At 54.6% G+C, this 16762-nt stretch overlaps 1 protein-coding gene across 1 annotated transcript in view; it reads right to left on the bottom strand.

Annotated features, from left to right (window-relative positions):
• THSD4 (thrombospondin type 1 domain containing 4) overlaps positions 1-16235 on the bottom strand; it is a 566261-nt gene extending 550026 nt beyond the window's left edge. Inside the window, exon 1 of the mRNA XM_038580863.1 lies at positions 16127-16235. The gene's annotated coding sequence lies outside the window, so the exon portion shown is untranslated. The remainder of the gene's footprint in view (positions 1-16126) is intronic.
• Between the last annotated feature and the right edge of the window lie 527 nt (positions 16236-16762).

Below are 16762 nucleotides of genomic sequence, written 5' to 3'. Positions count from 1 at the left end.
CTCCCGAAGCCTGCAACCTGCAATGAACAGCTGTGACGGCCGCCAGCCACCCTACCTGGGGATCAAAAGCCTCCAGAGACACACCCAGCCCTCCTCCCCACCCTGGGGAATCGACCTCTCCCCAGCACTCTCTGCCGAGAGCAGTTTGTAATCCCTGGGGTGTAGTTACCAAAGGAAACCAGATCAGACTCCCACAGACTTGCTGCCCAGGCCCTCTCCCCAGATCATGACCCGGCTCATTTCAAAAGCCACCGTGGTCAAAGGCAGGTGGCCCTGGGACTAATGGCAGCTGAGCCAACCTCTTGGTCCACCTCCTGTCCTTCTGCTAACAAGCTCAGGTCCTGCCACCTGCAAATGACCTCCTGCCACTCCAGCAAGCACTGTGTACAGCTGTGTGCATGCGCGTACGCAGGTGTATGAACGCACACGTATCAGGGAAGGAGAGTGTGCCAGACGCACCAATGCTAAAAAGGCAGATTCACTGAGGGTAAGTACCACATTCGTCTGTAAAATGGGTCTAGGTGAGACTTCGGGGCTGGGAGGAACACAGCTCATGTGGGATTCTTTCAGGGAAAAAAGCTACCACATATAACAGGTGCCAGCGATAGTCCCATTGTGCAGAAAGAGAAGCTGAGGCTGTGAGCAGTGAAGCAGTATGTCCACAGTCCCAGAGCCAGTAAGTGAGCAGCGGGACCTGAACGCAGGCCCCTCGATGGCTGGGGTCCAGCTTGTCTTTGCAGAACATTGAACCCTCTCTCAGGCCGCCTGACGTCATACATCAAATACGCATTTCCAGGGACGCCTGGGTGGCTCAGCGGTTGAGCATCTGCCTTTGGCTCAGGTCCTGATCCTGGAGACCCGGGATCAAGTCCCACATCGGGATCCCTGCTTGGAGCCTGCTTCTCCCTCTGCCTGTGTCTCTGCCTCTCTCTGTGTGTCTCTGATGAATAAATAAATAAAATCTTTAAAAACAAAATACGCATTTCCAGGAAAACTGCTCACGCGCACGCTAACCTGGTGCACAACACGCAGGCTGCAGCATGGGCCCCGGTGGAGGGAGCCGCTGTGCGTGAGGCTGCGCTCCCCCCTGTTCTCTCCAGGGCGGCTCTGGCCTTGAGTCCAGGACAAGTCCTCAGTACCGGCTCATGGTTGTCCGTCCGGAACACGTCCGGGCTCAGTATGCCTCGGCCCCCATAAATCAGCCAGCCACATGCTCTCTGCCCCCTTGGTGCTCCTGAACATCAGGGTTAAGGATTTGCCTTTTTTTTTTTTTTTTTTTTTTGCTCAGCTCTTGGGCCCTTGGGCTTCTGCATTGACATCTGATTATTATGTCATTATTTTTTTAAGTGATAGAAATCTAGTCAATGGTTTGTAGCAACCGCTGCTGTGCGGTCTATGCCAAAGGCTCCATACATCCTTCCGGAAAGCAGCAGAAGCCTAGCAAATTAGTCTCCCTTCCTTTACACAATTCTGTGATGGGCTGGTATTAGGTAAAGTTGAAATCAGGTGCTGTGATTAAAAGATTACGATAATGGGAAACAGAGCCATGTCATGAATTAAGAAACCTAGAGGAGCAAGTCATTGGAGCCAAAGGTCACACAGAGGTCAAAGGGGACAATACAAGGCAATTGGGTTTAGCAGAATGAAACTATTACCATACCTTTTTTTCTCTAGCTTCAATGGTCATGCAAATCTGTTCTCTTCCTGTCTCTTCTGTCTGGTTCATTGACTCTCCTTGTGATCCAAACCAGGACTAGAAAAATATCAACAATAACAGCCTCCACCAATGAGCTGTGCATGGAAGTGGGGGAAGGGGGCGTAGGGAACTCTGATCTCTCTGATTGTTATCTCACGCTGAGGTCTCAAAAACTCAACATCTCAAGACCTACCCTACCCCTCTCATTCAGACTAGTTCCAGTTTTCTCCAGCTGATGACCCACCCAAGACAAATAACAAAAGGACCCAGCCACCAGCTCTATACCAGGCCCTCCTCCTGCTGAGCCTTCCTACACTTGCATGGTGGCACCACTGTCCTTCCAGTAAATAAAGGCTCAAAGCTTACCTGGCCTTCTGCGTGCCCTAGGCCTGGCCTCTTGCCAACCCTCAAGTCTTCGTTCACATTATCTCTCAGATAAACTCTTTCCTCTCTCTTCCGTCTTTCACCAGCATCATCCCGCTCATTACTGAGATCATTACAGTTAGTGTTGCTCTGACTTCCCTCGTGAACCTTTGTCAAAAATCAGATGGGCGTGTTTCTGGGTTCTCTATTCTGGGCTGCTGACCCATGTGCCCATCCCACAGCCCCAGTACCACACAGTCTGGATTTGTGTAGCTATATGGGTCCTGAACCTGCCAGGTCAATTCCTCCTACTTCATTCCTCTTTTGAGAAATTATTTTTAGAATTAAATAATTTAGAATTAAATTTTAATTAATAATTCTAAATTATTTAATGCTAATTATTAATTAATAATAATTTTTACAATTAAAAATTTAGAATTAAATAATTCTAGATTATTTAATTCTAATTATTAATTATTAATAATTTTTACAATTAAATAGAAATTATTTATTTCTTTGGATTTATCCGGTTGGGAATTCACTAAAACTTCCAGATTCTATGGGTTTGTATCTTCGCCTAACTCCAGGAAGTTTTAGTTTACTGAGTATTCTTCAGTCCCTACCTTCTTTCTTCTGTCTTAGGATTTCAGAGACTTTATTATAGTCCTACAGCTCCCTGAGGATCTGTCCTTTTTTTTCCCCTCCCCCAGTCTATTTTCTCTCTGTTGCTCAGATTGGATGATTTTTATTGCTACATCTTCAAATTCACTGATTCTTTCCTCAGTCATCCTTGTTCTGTGGTTGAGCCCATCCCCATGAGATTTTATTTCATTGTATTTTTCAATTTGAACACTGTCATTTGGTTTTTCTTGATGTCTGCTATTTTTCTGAAACTTTCCATTTTTTCCTCATTTGTCTCAAGCACATTCATAGCCGCTGAAACATTTTATGATGGCTGCTTTAAAAGCTTTGCCAGATAATTCTCACATCCCCATCATCTTGGTGTTGGCCTTGTCTTTTTTCATTCAGTTGGAGATCTTCCTGGTTCTTGGTATGATGAGTGATGTTCCATCAAAACCTGGATGTTTTAGGTATCGTGTTACGAGGCTCTAGATCTTATTTAAACTTCCATTATAGCTGGCTGCCTTTGGCACTCCTCTCACAGGGGAAGGAGAACCCCATATCATCATGGCCAGGAGAGATGGAAGCCCAAATTTGCCATTTGGCCTCCACTGACATGGGAAGGGGAAGGGGGGACCCATCATAACTGCTCAGCAGAGACGAGTTCTAGCTCTCTAGCAAGTCCCATTGATACTCCCCTGGCTGGAAGGGGTAGGAATGCTTCACTACTGTGTCTCCTATGGCCTCCATTGGCACCATTGAGACTATTGGTGAGAGGGGAAAGGGGGACAAATGGCCTTGTTACTGCTGGGTGGTGGTAAGAGTCCTAACTCTGCACTAGGCCTCCTCTGAACACCCCAGTGGGGAGAAAGAAGGGGGGTCCCATTAATGCTCACTGGGAATGAAAGTCCAGGCTCCCCACCTATCTCAACTGAGAAAAAAAGCCCTCAGAAATGGTCTATGTTGTCCCCATTCACTGAGGAATAAAGAATTGGCGACCCCAGAGATGGAGAATGTATTGCTGGCGGTCATACAGCAAGTTCATGCAAAGTCAGGACGCAACGCCCATGCCCCGGCTCCAAGACCACTTGTCTATAAACCAGAGGGCTCCTAAAGCACAGGAACAATGCCAGCCCCCGGCCAACGTAATAATGAAAAGTATCACTGGCCAAAGGATAGTGGCTGCCTCCTTTTACACCCTGCCAGACCCCAGGCCAGAAAGCACACGTGGTTATGCGCCATTATCCTCTAAACAACACAAACAGACGTCTACTCAAGACAGGCCTTCCGTCCAACACACACAGCAAAAGCCCACTCTCGAGCCAAGAGCTACAGCATCACGGTCACCTTCGGGGCTGGTGGTCTTCCATCTGGAGAGGATCCTGGCCTTCCTACAGTTGGAATCCCTGAAACCAAGATACACCCAGGAGCTGCAGAACTCAGAGAGCCAGCAGGCCAGGCGCCCCCCTCCTGGCTGGAGAGCTGGGTCTGCACCCAGCTGGAGGCGCCTTCCCCGGGCCTGGGGCCTCTGGTCTGGCCCGGGCTGGCTGGCTGGAGGTCTCAGCACAGCACTGCTTATTCTTCGGCGAGGGAAAGCTGGTGACCCGGGAGGGGAAACTGCTTTCTAACAGCCTTTGTTTTCATTTCCCTTTAAAAAGGTTAGTGACTTTACTGCATGTGGAAAGAACCGAAGCACCAGTTTCAAAGAGGCTCAGCATGTTTTGGGGCTGACCAAATATACAGAACTTTTGGGTGGGGAGGAAAAGAAAGGGAAGCGAGGGAACAAAAGTTTATTGCACATCCGCCATGTGCCAGACATATGCCTCGGTGCTCCTTCCACGCCTTTCTCTGGCCCATACAGTAAAAATGCCAGCCAAAATCAAGTTTCATGGCCCTTGCCATAGGTCATCACGCTGTTGAGAGTCGAGCAGAATTGCCAGGCTCCGCAACAGTAAACAATAATAAACAATTTCACGGTATACCATTGGAATCACGAAATAGAATGACATAACGATGTGAGTAAAGTCATTGGATGCCTAAGTTTTGAAATGATATGATTAAAATTTTTTAACTCGTTTAGAATAACTACTTAAAGAATTACAAACTGCGATGAAGTAATTGCCTACCTTGGGATCACCCGAGACAGGCACCACAATCGCTTGATAGAATTTATGAATTAAGCTGCACACTCTCATGAGCACTCGAACTTCTACGAGTGATTTTGTTAGCTACTGGGATGGTTTTGTTTTTTGTTTTTTTTTTTTAAGATTTTATTTATTTATTCATAGAGACAGAGAGAGAGAAAGAGAGAGGCAGAGACACAGGCAGAGGGAGAAGCAGGCATCATACAGAGAGCCTGACGTGGGACTCGATCCAGGGTCTCCAGGATCACGCCCTGGGCTGCAGGCGGCGCTAAACCGCTGTGCCACCGGGGCTGCCCGCTACTGGGATATTTTAACATTCACTCTTTTTTATGATTTATTTTTTTCTTTTTTATGATTTAAAACAATTTTCAAATAGTATAGTCATCTAGGCCAGAGATTAACAACCTCTGACCCATAGGCCAAACCTGACCGACTGTAGGTTTTGTAGGGTTTAAAAAATAGAAAAAAATCAGGATACTATTTTACAACATAAAAATTACAGGACATTTAAACTGCAGTCAGTGTCCGTAATAAAAGGTTTTACGAGAACATAGCCTTGCCCATGTGTTTATGTATTGCCTGCACTGCTCTCACGCTCAGGAAGCAGAGGTGATGAGTTGCAACAAAGCCCGTCCAGCCTGCGAAGCTGAAATACTAAGTGTCTGGCCCTATGCGAAGAAAGGTCTGCGGAGTCCCAAGCTCGGGCTCTGGTGGTGCCGGATAACAAACACACGGACCTCCTGGTGGGACCAGCCGCCGCAGCAGCGGGGCCCTTCGGGGAGCCAGACAGCCGTCCTGAGATGCGCAGCGAGCAGTTCCCGAGCAAGCCCACTGAGCAGCGTCAGAGGTAACGCTGACCCACGGGGGGAAAAGCAACATTAGAGCAAAACTACGCTTTCTGAGCATGTGTCCGGCACACCGCACGCCCTTTACATTGATTTTATGGGAACAGAGAAAGCCAATTAGGAGAGATCTGAATCCTGTGAGGTCTTCAGGAATGCAGCCCTCGGATAACACCCAACAGGCTGCTACCCGACCCCCCCCCCCCCCACCCACATCAGTCCCCTGTTGGGGTGAGGGCCCCCTCGAGTCTCTGCACTCCCGCCAGTCGGTTCCACGCCCGGCTCCTGGCCCCCTGCCTTCCTACTGCAGGGTGCTGATCACCGCCCCACCTGCCCCCCGCAGGCAGGGACACCACCTTTCTTATCTTTAAGATGGACAGACGTCCTAGGCTCAGCGAGGCACCTGGGAGGCCCTTTGTTTCATTGTGGGGAGGGACACGCACCGTCTCTAACGCTTAGGGCCCCGCGGCCAGGTAGCTGAAGTTCAAGGAGGCTAAGCTGTTCCCGGGCAGCTGCGCGGGCAGTAAGAAGTCACACCAGTGGCGGCTGCGGGGAGCTGCCCCCCGAAGCGCCCAGGAGGTCGGAGAGCCCTGGCTGCGGGAGAAAGGGAACACAGGTGCTGCCCCCCGAACCACCCCGCAGGGCCCCGGGACCACAGAGGCCGCGGAGCCACCCTGCCGGGTGAAAGCAGCCAGGCAGCCAAGGCCACCGACGGCCCAATTCCACTTCTGCGGGAACGCCTGCATGGACAGCGACAGAAGTCCCTGTGTGGGACTCAAGGTCCACGCCTCACAGAGCCTTTGCTGGGAGGGAGGTGTCGCATCCTCCTGGTGCAGCCTCAGGACAGAACAGAACACCTAACGGACAGAGACCGACAACCAGCCCCCATTCTGTTTCTCGGTGTCCCCACCTGGGCCTCCCAGGTGCACGTCCTCGGAAGCACCCGGTGCAGCATGGAACCTTGTGACAATGGCTCCTGGACTGGTCATTACCTGTCTGGGAGCCGAATTTCCAAACAACATGACATTGGTTGGGGGGTTGGGGGAGGCTGCAAATAACAGCAAGTTGAACAGTCATGTTGGTAGTAACTAATTTTTTTTTCAAATATTTTATCTATTTATTCATGAGAGACACAGAGAGAGAGGCAGAGACACTGGCAGAGGGAGAAGCAGGCTCCCTATGGGGAGACCAATGTGGGACTCGATCCCAGGACTCTGACCTGAGCCAAAGGGAGATGCTCAACCATTGAGCCACTCAGGCGTCCCGGAGTACTAATTTGTTGATTAAGGAAAAACTACCCAGGTCACTAACTAAGATAAAGGAAATTGTCATTATGCCTAGAAATGAGAAGCCTGACTAGGGCAAGATAGTCTGTAAAAGACAGCTGTGCGTGCGCTTACAGGCATTTAAATATCAAGGAGAAAACAGAAGCGTGTAAGCAGCTCGTGTACTACACAGACATGAGGGGGGCTGCGGAGGAGGAGGAGATGGGAGAAATGTTTTGGTAAAGTTACATGTACAGTAAAAGTCAAGTTAAAAACCACATTTGTAAAAAAAAAAAAAAACACATCTGTAAAATCATAAATTACACAGTCTTTCTGGAAGGCCAATTGGCCCGTATGCATCAAATACCTTTGGAGTATTTGTATCTTTCTTCCCCGAAACAGCACTATGCATTAACAGAAGTACCCCCCCCCCCAAAAAAAAGCACAAAACACACAGTTTTATTTGTAAATAATACCGAAAATCCAAAAACGATCCATATGACCCCAGATAGGGGTCTGTTTAAACAAACAGTAACATTTTAAAAAATACTCTGCAGCCATTAAGAAAATCAAGCTTTGGAAGAATATTGAATATTTAGTATCTAGGGCAAGTGTTTACGATTTACTGTTGCATGAAAAAAGTAGTGAACAAAGACTATGTTCAGCATGATACCAACTTTATAAAACTGTGTGTGTGTGTAAGAGAGAGACTACAGAGGCACACGTTACAAATAATGGGCATCGTTGGTTGGGGAATCATGGAGAACTTTCATTTCGCTCCTCTGCGTTTTTCTGTTAGTTCCTAAGTTTTCTTCAATGACTACCCCTTACCTTTGTAATCGGGAAAAAATCAAGCACTATATTGAGGAACCAAACCAGAAAATCAGTAGTGCTGTCATCAGCATGCAGTATGGCCCCCAAGGTCCGTTTGGAGTTTAAAGCGCTGCGGGAGGGGCTCCAGTCCGTTAAGCATCTGCCTCCAGCTCAGGTCATGACCCCAGGGTCCTGGGATGGAGCCCCTGCTCCCGGGGGGGGGGAGTCTGCTTCTCCCTCTCCCTCTCCTGCTTGTGCTCTCTCGCTCTCTCTGATAACTACATGGGGGACCCACTGGAGAGGTGGCACCTACATCCTCTCCACGACGTCTCCGGACAGACTTCACCACCAGCATCGGTGCAATGAGGGGTCTGGAGGAGAGCGGCCGGCCAGGCCTGCACCTGCCTCCACCTCCACTCTCGGCTGAAGCCCTGGCTCCACCTGCCCCAACTTTTCCAGTTCTTTCACATCTGCCCACAGTAAAAAAGCAGCCCCTCCTCTGTGCGGCATCTGCTTTGAGAGCGTAACTCCACCCCTTCTCCACGCAATACTGCCCTAGGTTTTGCTTGAAGAGTGGGCTACACAGTGATAAAAAGGAAGGAGGTACTGATCCAGGCTTCAAGACGGGTGAAGACATTAATCGGAGTGAAAGAAGCGAGGCACAGAAGACTGCATAGTGTAGGATTCCACTTTGTCCAAAATGTCCAGAAATGTCCAGAACCCCCAGAGACAGAAAGTAGGTGAGCGGTTTCCAGGGGCCACTGGAGAGGGAGGACAGGGAGTGACTTCTAATGGATGCGGAGTCTCCCTTGAAGGTGATGAAAATACTCTGGGATCACATAATGGGCGACGATTGCACAACTCTCCGTGAATAAACTACAAACTACCGAACGGCACACTTTAAAATGCTGAATTTTATGGCATGTGATTTACAACTACACTTTTTAAGACTTTTAAGTGGGTTACAATTAGACTTTTAAGTGGTTACCATCAGGCTTTCCAGCGGGTCCCGATGAGACAGCAGCACTAACACGCCGCTTAGTTTCCCCAGAGCCCCTGGTTTGCAGCCCGAGGCCTGGAATTCCAAACATCCACTGTGACAGCTACTCGCTGTGTGAGCAGCTCCAAGTCCCTTAGCCTCCCCGTGCCTCAGTTTCTAGGCTGTAGAATGGGAATGATCGTGTCTGGCTCCCACGGATTATTGAGAGCGTGAAGTTAATTAATGCAGGTAAGTCCCCAGGACCTGAAACGGAGCTCGGTCAATGGCAAGTCCCTCCCTGCAGCAGGCCAGAAGAGCCCTTGAACTTCAAGCAGGATGAAACCCTGCGCCTTGACTAAAACATCACTGAAGCCAAGCAGGCCCTGGGTGCTCGTCTGTTCTGACAAAGACGCCAAATGGAGCCAGAGGCTACGTCAGTGCAGGCCCTGGGATCAGACCCAAAGCTGGAAGACACGGCTCCTCCCCAAAGGCTCGTCTTCTAACCAGCAGTAACTTGCACCCCCACCCCAGCCCCGCAGTCCAAAGGGCCTCCTGTCCACTGTCGGGTGTGACCCTTCTCTCAACCATTCGAGAAGTGTTACTATTATTAGCCTCAATCAAGGAGGAGGCCATGGGAGCTCAGAGAAACCAGGACAGGGGACAGAGCTGGGACTTGCATCCGGATCACACCGTCTCCACTGTTTGTTTTGCTCCACAAGCACCTGCCTTCTGCACCTTCAGGCCCTTGGTTCGGGGCTGTCAGGGCACAGCAGGGCTGGCGGCGGGCAGAGCTGGTGCAGAAGCGTCCAGGCCACAGGAGGACGGGGCAGGTGTCACTCCCTCTCCACCACATCTGGCTGCCCAGCTTGGAGGCGCAGAGGACGGCCAGGGAGCCAGCAGCAAAGGGAGGGGAAGGAAGGCATGTGAGGGTCAGGGGTCGAGCCAGCAAGATCAATCAGAGGGTGTGTCGTCCTTTTGCCCACAGGGAGCCTTCCAGGGCTGAAGGAGGAGCCACTTCTCCCCTTCCCAGGAAGATGTGGGGAGGGGTTTAGCCAGAGAAGCCAGGGGGGAATGACAGCAGCACGTCTAAGACCCTGTAAGCACTTTGCACTCTCGGGAATCTCACCTGGGGTCTCTACTGTTATTACCCTCATCTCACAGCTGGGAAAACTGCAGCTGCCCGGGAAGCCCAGGCCGGAGCCCAAGGGCGCTGGCTCCACAGGGCTCGCACCCTCAGCATCCCCGCGCTGCTGCCCGACCCAGGAAGGGGGGGGAACCTACCGCTAGAGACGCCGCCCAGCCAGGGCCACGCTCCCTCCTCTTGCCCTGAAATGACATGTGGTCAGAGAGGCACTGTGTTCCAGGAGGGAAAAAAAAAAAATCTGTCTGGCAACTACCAATTTGTAACCTGCTGATAGGATCAGAAGGTTTCCAAGAAGGAATCAGGTAGAGAAGCCTCCCAGCTGTCCATGTATCCGTGTTCCTAAGAAATTAATCTCTCTTGACCGAGCCTCCAAGAAAAATGGTTAAGTCAAAGGCCTGGCTTGTCACCCCGCCCCCGCCCAGCCCCTGGTAGTCATGTGGCTGCATCCCTGCCATAAATCAAAGGCCATGCTCCCCTTTCATCAGATGCCTGTAGATAATTCCCTCCCGATTTCCCTGCTGGGGCTCAGAAGGCCATGGCCTAAAGGGTTAACATCTCATTTCCTCTGTCTTTCAAGCCTTAATCCCCATCCTGAGCTGGGTGCATTCCAAGCCCACCTGGAGCAGGTCATGACGAGCCCCAGCCCATGGCTGGCCCTTCATTTCCCCTGGCAGGAGATTAGATGGGGCGCCCATTAATCACTCATTACTTGGGTCCTCACTGCTGGCCAGCCCTCAGGCAGCCGGCCAGCGGGCTGGGAGGGTGGGGCGGCCCCGCCGGCTGTCCGGGCCCAGGCCCCGCGGTGGCCGGTGTCACCCTCCTGTGACAAGACGCCACGGTGTGGGCCTGGCTCCCCGTCCTCTGCACGCCCGCCCGAGAGTGGAGGCACAAGGGGGAGGATACTGTGGGGCACCACTTCAGTGACCAGCTTCCACTCATCGGTGGGGACTGGGATGTGCACAGTATGTTCGGTGGAAAGGTGAGGGGACAGGAGAAAGGCATAAACAGAAAGAGGCCACTCTTCCAGGACAAGTAACCATCAATAGGGAACACCGCTGCCCAACTGCTTCCCACACTCTTCCTTGTTCTTCCTTGAGGAATCTAACGGGAACCAGGGAAGGGTGTGGGATGGGGAGAGGACGTTGAATGGATAATTCATTATTATTATTATTATCATTATCATTATTATTACTGCACAGCTGCAGGTGTTGATTTGTGGGGTTGGAGTATAAGGTCGTAATATTCGGCCCATCAGATACAAAGCCCCTGGACTTGAGGGGACCTGAGATTATATATATATTTTTATAGCACACATATTGAGGGCCGACCGCCTATCAGGCCCTGACCGGGTACAGAGAAGGCGAGAGAAACAGGATGAGTACTGGCCCTGAGCACCTGCTCCACGCCAGGCCTCTGCCTAATTCTCTGGGAGCCTGGGCAGCCCCCACACCAGCCCCCTAGGCTTCGGCCATCCCTTTGTCATGCACGGCAGACACAGAGGAGGGGGGCAAAATAGTCTATAAATCCTTGGAGGAGAATCCTTGGAGGATATGGGAGGTCTGCTGGTGACCAGAGCTCACTCTGGGCCCAGCAGGGAGGGAGTGGCTGGCACCATCAGCCCTATCTGGGAGGTCCCAGCCCAGTTTTTGACCCCAGGAAACCTGGAGCCTCTGGAAGCAACCTGCTGGATCCTTCCCCGTCAGCCCCACTCAGGCCCCCACAGGAATTGGCAGGGAGACCAGTGGAGGCTGGGCTGGCGTACCTTTGCAGGGAAGAGATGGGGAGCAAGCTTTCAGGACCGAACCGAGGATCCCTTTGACTAAAACAGGGCTCTCTGTCTCCGCCTGGCTGGGGCCACGTGCGCCCCTAACCTCACCGTTAAGGCAGGCTGGGGCAGGGGTCCTCAAACCCGGCGTGCAGAGCAATCAATCACTCGAGGCAGTCTTAAAAATGCCAGTTCCCAGGCCCGCCCCCACCCACCCTGGAATCTGAGTGTCTTCCCAGCAGATCCTCGTCCGGATTCAGAGGTTCCACAGGCAACCCCGTTCGGGAAACAGTGATGTAATGGAAAGAGCCCCTGACTTGGAGAGCTGGGTTCTAAGGTGTAGGTTCAAACCCCGAGCTGATGACCTAAGGCAAGTAAGCTGGAGCTTTCTCCCTTGTGAAATGCGGATTATACTGTCTCCCTCATAGGTTGCTGGGAGGATTAAGGTCCCAGGCAGAGCGCACACCAGTGCTCACTGAACGTGACCCGAATGAGTTCATCGGGCCGGCGAGGCTCCAGAAACCGAAGTCAGTTCTAAAGGGCCGGAGCGAGAAAAGAGGGCGACGTGGGCCCAGAAGTGAGGAGGGGTCCCAGCATCAGCCCACAGGGCCCACAGAGGAGGGAAGTGGGGGGAGAGGGGGGTTCTGAAAGAGGGCAAGAGTCAACAAAGTGTCCTCAGGCCAGAGAGCCTCCCACCGCAGGCCCTCTTCCCAGTGCCAGCCTGGGTCATGCTGTGGCTCCTGGCCTAACGTGGCCAATCCGTTGCGGTAACCGAGAGTCAGTAAATACATATGGAACCCTGACATCCACGCAGGTGTAAATGCACATCACAATTCTGCACACAGAGAAGAAGAAAAAAGGTGGGGAAAGAGGAGAGAAGAAGAGAAAGGAGGGCAGGTGCAAGGGAAGGTCCAACCCAGCTACGTTGACAAGTGGTCAAGCCGGCTGGTGCTGGCCGTGGGCTGGAAAGGGTCAGGAAGGAGAGGCCAAGTGGCCACTCTGGAGACAACGCAGGATGCCTGGGACAGGAGGCTGGCTCACCAGGACGTGTCCAGGCTGCATACACGGGACGTGCAAAGGAGGCAGGGGAGCACTTAAGATGGGTTCAGGGAGGCGAGAGGAGTGTGTGCAAGACAGGCTGGAGAACACTTCCTAGCAGATTTTAGAGGAGCAGAGGGGAGGTCTGTATTTCTGAGCTGTGGCTTAGAGGGCACGCGAGACCACCGTAAAGACACCGGGTACATCAGGCAGGGAAGAGGTGGGCTGCTCTTGGGTCGGCAGACTGGAATCTAGACACTTGGAACTGCCGAGACAAAGACTGGCTATCGTGTCCCGTCTATCAGGTCCACACCAGCACCTTCACGTCGCCAGGTCCTCGCCCCTCTCTCCGCTCCGCCTGGCATGCCCTCTCCCCCTCCAGCCTCTCCCATCTCCTTGAACTCCTCCTCATGCTTCAAAGCCCTGCTCTAATCCTCTAATTTTCCCTAGTTCCTCCCACACAGAAAAAGCATCTCCCTCATCTGCGTCCCCAAGGTTTTGCATTGTTTTGTGGTTACCCTTTTTTTTTTTTAGACATCTTTTTCTTTCCCGGGTGGCTATTTTTCATCTGTGGGCCTGTCAACAGATCCAGGGGCAAGGATATTGGGCTGTTCTCAGTTTAAGCCTCATAAAGTAGCAGTCGCTGGAAGACAGCAGATGCCCAAAATTATCGGTTGGAGAGGAATTAAATAAAAGTGAATCCTGGGGAGCCACTGTGATTTCTTGAGAGGAATGATGTGGCGAAATCAGAATTTTAGGAATATTAATCTGTCAGCATGAAAGGAGATGGATTAAAATGAACAAAGTGACTCCTGGCCAGGAGTCAAGAGGGGAGATTATTACTGTAACGTGGACATGGTTTACGTGGAAGGGGGCAGAGGGATGGGCGACAGGAAAGTGACCTCCTGCCATTATCCCAAAAGAATGTGGAAGGAACTCGGTAATGAATTCGGCACACACATGGGGGATGGAATAGGGGACGGAATGGGGGCATGGAGGACACCCAAACACTGAGACTGCCAGCCAACTGGGTGCAAGCGGTGCTGGGGAGCCTGAGAGGAGGGGAGGGTAGTGCCCCCCTACCCTTTAGGATAATTGGATGCAATCACAATAAGCATTCCTAGGCAACAAAACAATCCTTCCCCCAAAAAACTCCCACCCCAAATATCTAACCCTGTTCTTATCCCCCAACTCTGGACTGTATTTTATTTTACTTATTTTTTCCTAACAGCCAGTTAGAAAGATTTCTTCAGGGCAGGAGATAGTGATGAGGAGACAAATCAGAATGACCCAGGGATGCCCGCTTGGGGGGGGGGGGGGCAGCGGTCACGTGAGCGCATCTGACCAGCCCTCCTCACCAGAGGCCAAGCCAGGGGGCTCATTCAGTAGAGGCTTCTGGATGGTGATCACCCAAACTCATTTCCCAGGCCGGGACCTCTGGGAAATCCCAGCTCCAGCCCTGCAGAGGTTTATAGGAAAGTCCCAGGACTCCCACATGCTTCCTCCCATTAATTCCAAGCCTAGGACTTTCTTTTCTTTCTTTTCTTTTTTCTTTTCTTTTCTTTTCTTTTCTTTTCTTTTCTTTTCTTTAAGACTTTACTTATTCATGAGAGAGACACACAGAGAGAGGCAGAGACAGAGGGAGATGCAGGCTCCCTGCAAAGAGCCAGAGGTGGGACTCGATCCTGGAACCCCGGGGTCCCGACCTGAGCCAAAGGCAGGTGCACAACCGCTGAGCCACCCCAGGCGTCCCCAAAATTTTGTTTTCTAAAGGAATTCAACTCTGATGCCAACAAAAATCTATAGGAATTGAGCAGAGCCGTATTTAAATCTCGTATTTAAAATGTTGGCTTCTTTGTATCATTGAGACCCGGTAAGATCCTATTAAGCCCCTTCATCATCCCTTTATCAATAAAGACCTACTCAGGCTACGCAGGTTTTAAGAGCTGTGTGATCTTTGCAAAATCTTTAGACTGTTGTTCTGTGCCTGGGTGCCTGCCGCTGTGCGGGGTTGGACAGGGTGATTCCTTAGACCTCTGTCAGGTCTCCGTGTCTCCTACTCCCAACTCCAACAGGCACCCCACAATCATTTCAGCTACCCAGGCTGATTGGAGGCCGGATGGAGGTTTCGGATTCACTTACTGGGGGTGGTGAGGGGGGTCACAGAGACTAGAAGGGATGCAAGCATGCAAATTTAATTGGCAGTAGGGGAGGCTGGGATGGGGGGATTAAAGGAGACCTGGGGGGGGGGGTTGCTGGGTGTGGACGGCTCAGGAAAGGCTCAGGAAACACCGGACCCACGAGTTCCAGATGCGAAGCGGGCCTGAGAACGCCCTGCAATCCCCTTCCCCTTAGGGCTGAGGTTGTTTCAAAGTAAAAATCAATCAATCAATCAATCAGTGTAAACTCCCCTACCTGCCGCTCTCTAAGGCTCGCGAGCTCCGTCTGTGGACGCCAGCCGGGCTGCAGGCACCCGGGGGCCGCGAGGAAGTCCCCGAGGCCGCGCGAAGCCCGTGCGCTCCGGTCCCCGGTCCCCGTCCCCGGGCGCTGGGCGGGGGTCCCAGCGCGGGCGGCCGTGCACCCGGGCCCCCTCCTCCCCCCGCGACCCGGGGCGCGACCTCGGGGTCCCCCAGTGGGAGGGCGGCCCGGGAGCGAGCGGGTCCCCGGGGGAGGGAGGGAGGAGAGGCCGGGACCCCGCGCGCCCTCGCCCCGACACACCCCCGGCCCCGCGCCCACGGCCCCCCCCTCCCGCGCGGTCCAGGGCGCGACCCCGGGGTCCCCAAGCAGGAGCGCGGCCCGGGAGGAGCGGGTCCCCCGGGGGAGGGAGGAGAGGCGGCCCCCCCGCGACCCGGGGCGCGACCTCGGGGTCCCCCAGCCGGAGGGCGGCCCGGGAGCGAGGGGGTCCCCCGGGAAGGCAGGAGAGGCAGGGACCCCGCGCGCCCCCGACCCGGGCGAGACCCCGGGGTCCCCCAGCAGGAGGGCGGCCCGGGAGGAGCGGGTCCCCCGGGGGAGGCAGGAGACGTGCCCGCCCCCCCGCGACCCAGGGCGCGACCCCGGGGTCCCCCGGCGGGAGGGCGGCCCGGGAGGAGCGGGTCCCGGGAGGGGAGGGAGGAGAGCGGGGGACTCCGCGCGCCCGCGCCCCGACACCCCCCCCGGGCCCCCCCGCGGCTCTCCTCCCCCCCACCCCCGACCCAGGGCGCGACTTCGGGGTCCCCCGGCGGGAGGGCGGCCCTGGAGGAGCGGGTCCCCCGGGGAGGCAGGAGAGGCAGGGACCCCGCGCGCCCCCGACCCAGGGCGCGACCTCGGGGTCCCCCAGCCGGAGGGCGGCCCGGGAGGAGCGGGTCCCGGGGACGGAGGGAGGGAGGGGAGGAGAGCGGGGACCCCCGCCCGCGCGGTCCAGGGGCGCCCCGGGGAGGGCAGCGGCGGGCGGGGGTGGACGCGGGGCGCCGAGCTCACCTGGCGGCCGGCGTCCCGGAGCGGAGGCTGCCCCCGCCTGGCCCCCGCGTGCTTCCCGGAGCCGGGCGGCCTCGAGCCCGCCGCATGGACGGCCGCCGCCTCCTCCGCCTCCGCCTCCTCCTCCTCCTCCTCCTCCGCCGCCGCCGCCGCCGCCGCCTCCGCCGCCTGCACGGGCTCCCGCTGCGCCTTGGTCCGGCGTCGGGGCGAGCGGGCGGCGGGCGGCTGCGGTGCGCGCGGAGAGCCGGGCCCCGAGTGTGCGACCGGCCCTGCGGGGACCCGCGCGGCCTCCCCGTCCCTCCCCCGCCCCCGCCCCCCGCCCCGCTCCGGCCTCCCGCTGTCATGGGGCCGCGCCTGCCGCCGCCTGGCGGCCGCCGCGGGAAGGGCCGGCCCGCGCCCCCCACCCCGCCGCGACCCCCGGGCCCGGCGCCCCCACCCCCACCCCGACCCCCGGAGAACCCGCAGCACCCGGAAACCCGAGGGCGGCCTAGACGGGAGGGCGGCGAGGGCCCGAGGGAGCAAGCGCGGCCGGTGGGCGGGGATGCGCGGCGGGAGCCCGACAGGGGCCCAGGCGGGAGCCCCGAAGGTCCCAGACGGACCCGCGCATCCTTGTGTTTGGAACAATCACTCTGGCAACAG

This window comes from Canis lupus, chromosome 30 (assembly GCF_011100685.1).
Source record: "Canis lupus familiaris isolate Mischka breed German Shepherd chromosome 30, alternate assembly UU_Cfam_GSD_1.0, whole genome shotgun sequence".
NCBI lineage: Eukaryota > Metazoa > Chordata > Mammalia > Carnivora > Canidae > Canis > Canis lupus.
Note: the sequence above shows the minus strand (reverse complement) of the source record. Positions and strands in the feature narration are given on the sequence as shown.